The 6,406-nt window shown below is 41.2% G+C and overlaps 1 pseudogene across 1 annotated transcript; it reads right to left on the bottom strand.

Moving 5' to 3' along the window:
* Positions 1-225: 225 nt before the first annotated feature.
* LOC147684798 (UDP-glucuronosyltransferase 2C1 pseudogene) lies at positions 226-4,573 on the bottom strand (annotated as a pseudogene). The gene has a single exon (XR_015300660.1). The product of XR_015300660.1 is annotated as a UDP-glucuronosyltransferase 2C1 pseudogene (transcript).
* Positions 4,574-6,406: the final 1,833 nt, after the last annotated feature.

Here is a 6,406-nt window from a genome sequence, read left to right as displayed (position 1 = left end):
TATTTTCTCAATTACACAACAAGCGTTTTTCTCGAATAGTCCATTATTTCACTTCCTCTTTTACATAAACATTTCCCTGTTTCAGAAAAAAACATGTTTTTTTCTAGCTGACAATTTCAAAATAAACATATGATATAAAAACCACATAATAGTCAATGTGTCCTACATACACATATATGTACACACACACACACACACATTCATGTACACACACAAACACATATATTTATATATTGCAAACAACTTTATTTTAAAGGATATTATTGGAGGACTGTATGAAGCGATTACAAAAATATATGGTGAATAGGATTCACATACCAAATAATTTAAATGTGTGCAAAACTTGGAACAGGAAGTTTAAGCGGGTGTGGGAAAAAACTTTTCTATGGGATTGTGGTAATACATTCCATTAACAGCAACCCAAAATATGTTCACAGGCCCCCTTCCGCTGCTGTGCTCCACTGGGCGGATTGGGTCTATTTTCAATTTCTAAGAATAAAGACATATTTACATGATTCTATCAATTAACATGTCTCCAGAATTACCCAAACTGCATAAAAATTATTTCTTACACGAACAATTGCTACATACTCGGTGGTACTGATGAACAGTTTTAATGCATACAATATGTGCTCGGGAATCCCTAAATTACATTAAATTCATGTTTACCCTCTCGCTGCTCTATTTTACAGTGACTATACTTATCATTTAATCATTTCACCAAATCGTATTTTGCATTCCTAAAGGCTACCACCTAGTGCCATTAACTACAAAGCTAGATTAGGACATTGTGAAATTTGATTTGGTCATTTCAAAAGAATAACCAGAAATAAAGTAAATTAAATATGAAACCTCATTTTAGAAATCAATTGGCTCAGATCTGAGGGTTAAAAGAAATCCCAGAGGTAGTGCTGGTCTTCTATTGCATCAAACTGCTTTATGATACACCACAATATTTGTTTAGCAAGCATTTGGATTCAGTTTTTTGACTCGTAAAAAACATAAATCCTAAGACAGGAGTAGCTGGTATAGAGAAGGGGAAACAGACTTTACAACGAAGGCTGAAAAACGCATGCCTTTCCAACAAAGGCATATCAACGCAGGATTTAACAAGGCATAAGCCGTTAGCACGCGTGCCTTTACAACGAAAATCATTGTAAAGGCATGAATGGCTAAGGCATATGCTTTTTTGAAGGCTAAGTTTCATTATGCGTCACCAGCCCGCTTTACATCACGATTTATGCTTTAAAAAATTGGACGGTGTAAAGTTATATCATTGTAATTTCAAGCCTACCTCTGCCTACTCCATTTTCACCACTACTCACGTATCAACAGCCAACTTTACATTGATTCATTAAAACACATCACGACCCTGTCTATGCGCAGCAAAACAATAAATACTTTCGTCCAAGCAAACAGATATTATGAAGAAACACCCCTCCAAATTACATCACTAAAAAACATATGCTCGATGAAACTCATTGCAAGCCACCTCAAACCAAATTGTATTTTAATAATAAAAACAGTACTTGCAAAATACTTAACACACTGACTGGCATGGAGGGTCAAGGCACTACAGTTACAAAGCCGGACAAGGAGTACTTATGTATGAGGACATGTTCTAAGATGGCGGTTACATTCAGGGACAGACAGGGGGCAATATTATCAGTCTGTCTTCAATGTTCACATTTAATTATTAGTATACTGGATGTCTGCTCAAGAATCAGCTCAGACCTCTGCACAGTAAGCCCAGCAAAAAGCACAATTTGTTTGGCTATTTACAATTACACTTCTACCCCGAATATGTCTCTACCAATCATGCTTTTACAATTGAAATTTTGTTGAAAAGGCATATGTGGTAAAGGCATATGTGTAGTAAAAGTTTTTGTTGTAAAGGCATGCGTACTAAAGACACATGTCTTGTAATGACGGCGTAATAACAGCATGCGTTGTAATGGCATGCGTTATTCCATCATACATTCATGGAGAAGATCACATCCTATTACAAAAATCTCTGCCTCCAACTCTGCATTATTCTCAGTAGAATTCAATGCACAATTTTTCCAACAAGCATTCCCTAAACAAATAGTTCTTACCTATGCAAGATCTATCGGCTTTGTCAATGCTGAATAGAAGTGCAAGCTGCTGTGCAACACGGCCTAAAATCAAGAAAAAAACACTAAAATGTGGCCAGCATCGACCGCTTCTTATCGCTTTTTTTTAAGCTATGTTGTACAGCAGCCCACGCTGCTGTGCAATATGTTTTAAAAAAAGCAGGGGGAACAACACGAGGGGAGAGTGAGCAACAATAACAGAAATTGGAGGAAAGGGATATGGGGAAAACAAAATGAGGGAGGTGTGGGCGAAAAGGAAGGGAGTACTAGGCAGGAGCGGGGGGAAGGGGGATGAAGAAATAGAGCCTCAATCACAACACAAGCAGCGAATGGGGATGAATCAATTTAAATCAATCTCTCCTTGGTCGTGCTCCACAAAAAGGAACAGAAGTGATGCTTGATCTGTGCTGGCCAAGTAGGAGGCTGCCAAAAAGAGTGACACTGAAGCCAGCCAATGGTAATGGTAGGTAATGGGTGGCTTCCAAGCCCTTCATTGTAAACAATAGTGTCTCACAAGCGAGAGCGCGTGCAGGCATGCGCTATCAGAGGCTCAGCCTACAAATCACTTCAAAGTCCATTGGGCAATACTTCAGCCTTACAAACAGTGTTAAAGGTCCCTATTCGTTTTGACTGGTATCCCTTACTCCCTCTTTTTTTTCATTTTACCCGAACAGACGCTTTTCACAAATGCTCTGAACAGTTTTAGAGCTAAGAAGAAAAAAAGGAATAGAACAGCACCAAGTAATCCTATGACATCAAGCAGGTAGTACTGATAGAATGGCAGGTCATTCCCCACTGCCTGAAGATGGGACGCACCCTTGTGTCGGATGGTGTACTCTGTCCAGAAGATGGCCGTCTGCATTGGATGCACCTGTACATCTCTGTGCAAAGCAGACAGTCGTTGCATGTTGGTTCTGTAGCTTGGATCATCAATAACTGTTCTTACAGCAGTGTAAATATCTTCTGCTGTGAACTCTGACAAGTTCTCCAACAGGAAGGCGGCTCCACGGCTCTTAAGGCGCAAAATGTTCTCATACTGGTCACCAAAAAGAGGAAAGCCAATCACAGGAACTCCATGGTAAATGGCCTCATACACGCCATTCTCTCCTCCATGGGCGATGAAGGCCCTTGTTCTGGGATGGCTGAGGATGTCATTCTGGGGCAGCCAGCTCAGAATCTTGGTGTTATTTCCCAGAGTGGATGGTGTCTCCCCTGTGTAGCGCCAGATCACTCGTTCGGGAAGCCTGGCAAAGGCTGCAGCGATCTTATTTGCTATATCCCATGGTAAGGTTCTCACAAGAGTTCCCAATGAGAAGACCACCACCCCTGCATCGCTTGAATTGTCCATAAACTCTTGAATCTCTACAGGGAGAGGCTTCGCAGGTCGGCACTGAAACCCTCCAATATAGATAGCATTGGGCATGATCGGCCTGGGGAACTCGAAGACAAAGTCAACCTTCATCAGGTTAATATCAGCCTTTTTGTACAGATCATAAAGGCCAAAGTCTGTTTTCAGATAACGATGACACAGGTCGTCATATGTAGGGTAAATAAAGAAATGACTTAGAACTTTGTTCAAGCCATAGAGGAATACGTTTTCGAATCTTTCAGTAAAACTCATTTTGTCGGTCACTCGAGAATTTAACACAGGCACATAGGAGAGAGGCGATGGCGCAATGGCAAAATGGATATCTTCCGTTGGCATCCACCTTCCGAAGAACACTACTGGAATTTTCAGGTGGTGAGCCAGCATGACCCCTCCCGCATAAAACGGATCAGCCAGGACAAGATCGAAACCAGCATCCTCAAGGCGTTTCATCAGCACCTTGTTATCAAACGTAGTTTGCAGAACAATCGCGTTTCTCTTTGTAGCTTCTTTCTGTGCTTTGAAGAATTCCCAAGCAATGGAGATCTGTGATGTTTTTGGGGAAAATGCGGTTTGGAATACATATTCAAGGAAATACTCCTCCAGCTGTTCTCTGCTGAGGGTGTGCTGTTCCTGCAGCTGGATTGTTTCGATGTAAAAAGAATCTGATGCATCTTCTATAGATATGGCATTGAAGGGCCTCAGCACGGTGCACTCGTGTCCCCTGGCAATCAATTCCATCATGAGAATCTTGATGTTTACCCAATGGCTGCCGTCCACCGGAACCACGAGGATCTTAGCTGCTCGCGCGCCATTGACAAGAGCAAGCAACAGTAAACAAGATACCATAGAGCAGAGGCTCGGGGCTCTGCGCCTTTCCGCCATCTTTGAAAGGGGTTCTTCTGTCCGCACAATATTCTGATTAATTTAATCCGAGGTACAGCGACTTTGTAGCAAACCTTCCGGTGCTTGTCTAGCTCAGTCTGCTCGACGACGGCTCTGCCTCCCAGAAGGCGGGTTTACGTGTGCAAAGTCATCGCCTTCGGTGTGAAGTTCATTCAGCCCGTGCTTCGTTCACATCCAGGAAATCCTAAACAGTAAGGAAACAGGTGCTGCTGGTTGGTCTAAGGAAACAATTCACGCCTCTGTTGACGTTTCCACGCATTAGATCATATACCATGAACGGCTGGAGCATGTTTTGCTGTTTCAGTTTTGGTTTCAACCTTCCTCTATCCACTGTGTTTTCTTTATTAATCAGGTTTCGTTCTTTTTTCTTTCTTTGTTCAATCCTTCAATTTCATTCTATCCGCATGTTTCTCTTTATCTCCTTTTATTTATTATTTCCGTCTGCTCCCCTGATTGAAAAGACCAACCATGTCTGGGTTGCAAGTATGACCACAAAAAGAACTGAGTACTTTAGTTGGACTACTACTATTGTTGTGAGCCTAGGTTGATTTGCATGTGGTTAGTCCTTTTCTCGTATGGCCCAGTGAGCAAAATACAATGAAGTGGAATGTAGCACAGATTACCTGGAATGGCTGTATTAAGACACCATGTATGCAGAACTTTTTATTCTTTATAACAATGTAACCGTCACAGCTGTGCCCAGGGATTAGTGTTGTCGCTTCCGTGCCAAAAATGTAAATTGCACATCACTGAGGCAGGGTTTCAAGTGCTCTAATACAGAGAGGATGTTGCTTATAAGAGCAGGCCAGGCTTTACCACTTGAGACCAGGCTGAAATTGATATGGTTGGTCCCTTTCATTAGCGGCACAATGAGCACAGGAATGATGGACTAGAACATAGCCTTCAGTAATGACCACTGGCTAAAATTAATTCATCCATCATCGTCGGTTATTGTCACGAAAAGGACGATAGCAAAACCTTGAGGTTTCCACCCTCATGACCATCGGCTGCTTGACTTGCCTGAACCTTTAGAACCAGAAAATAGATCCCAAACAACTAGATACTAACATTCTAGAAGGCCCAGACTGTTGTGAAGCATTCCTCTTGAATTGTAGGCCACTTTTGTTTCTTTGACAGAAGTTCATGACACATGAGGTCTTGATCCTGATGCCTTCTCACTGAGTTGATTCAAGCTGGAATGGTTCCATCAGCCTTAATCCTACACCTACACATTCTGTACAGTACCGATCGAACGTTATAGGAAGCGTTCAATACAGATGCACTGTAATATGCTGGTTTCAGGGCCACTGAGTTGTTAACACTCAGCATTCATTAAACCCTTTCAGCCTTGGTCAGATCTGTCAATTCCTCACCTCTGGACCATGGAATACCATAGAAGACTTACAAATCAGACACTACTCCATTTTCATGATATGTTTGACCTTCTGTAATGTGACAGGACTCTTTAGAGTTGTCACAAGATGTTCTTCCAGCTTTCAGAAAAGACATGTATGTCTACAAGTCAGCCAGCACGTAGTGCACCAGTCCGTGTAATGTATGCATCTGGGGTATTATTTATTTGTTTGTTTATTTTTGAAATATTCCTTTTTGTCACTTTCACATTCAACAGAGATGTAATATGATACATACCATATCTGTTCATTGATTAACAAATCATAAGTACCCAATTGGATTGTTCCCACTGTTCTAAATAGTTGTATTCATGCCTAAGATAATACTCTAATGTAGTGAGTTATATACCCCCAGGTTTTCAATCCACCCAACACTCTTACTACACCTTCCCCTACTTCCCTCTCTCCTCGATGTATTACAGTTACATTTCCTGTAAGTATTCTACTGTCAGTGTGTAGATATATGCATCCTAACATCATGGCTACTACAAGACAGTGTGGTTGAATGATGAAATATTGCCAGCAAACATATCGGTGACAAAAATATTGCCCAAAAAATATCACAGACAAAAATATTGCCTTTGCATGCTTTGTAAGTAAAATCAAAA

This window comes from Lissotriton vulgaris, chromosome 10 (assembly GCF_964263255.1).
Source record: "Lissotriton vulgaris chromosome 10, aLisVul1.2, whole genome shotgun sequence".
Classification (NCBI taxonomy): Eukaryota; Metazoa; Chordata; class Amphibia; order Caudata; family Salamandridae; genus Lissotriton; species Lissotriton vulgaris.
This window is presented reverse-complemented; position numbering and strand designations above follow the sequence as displayed.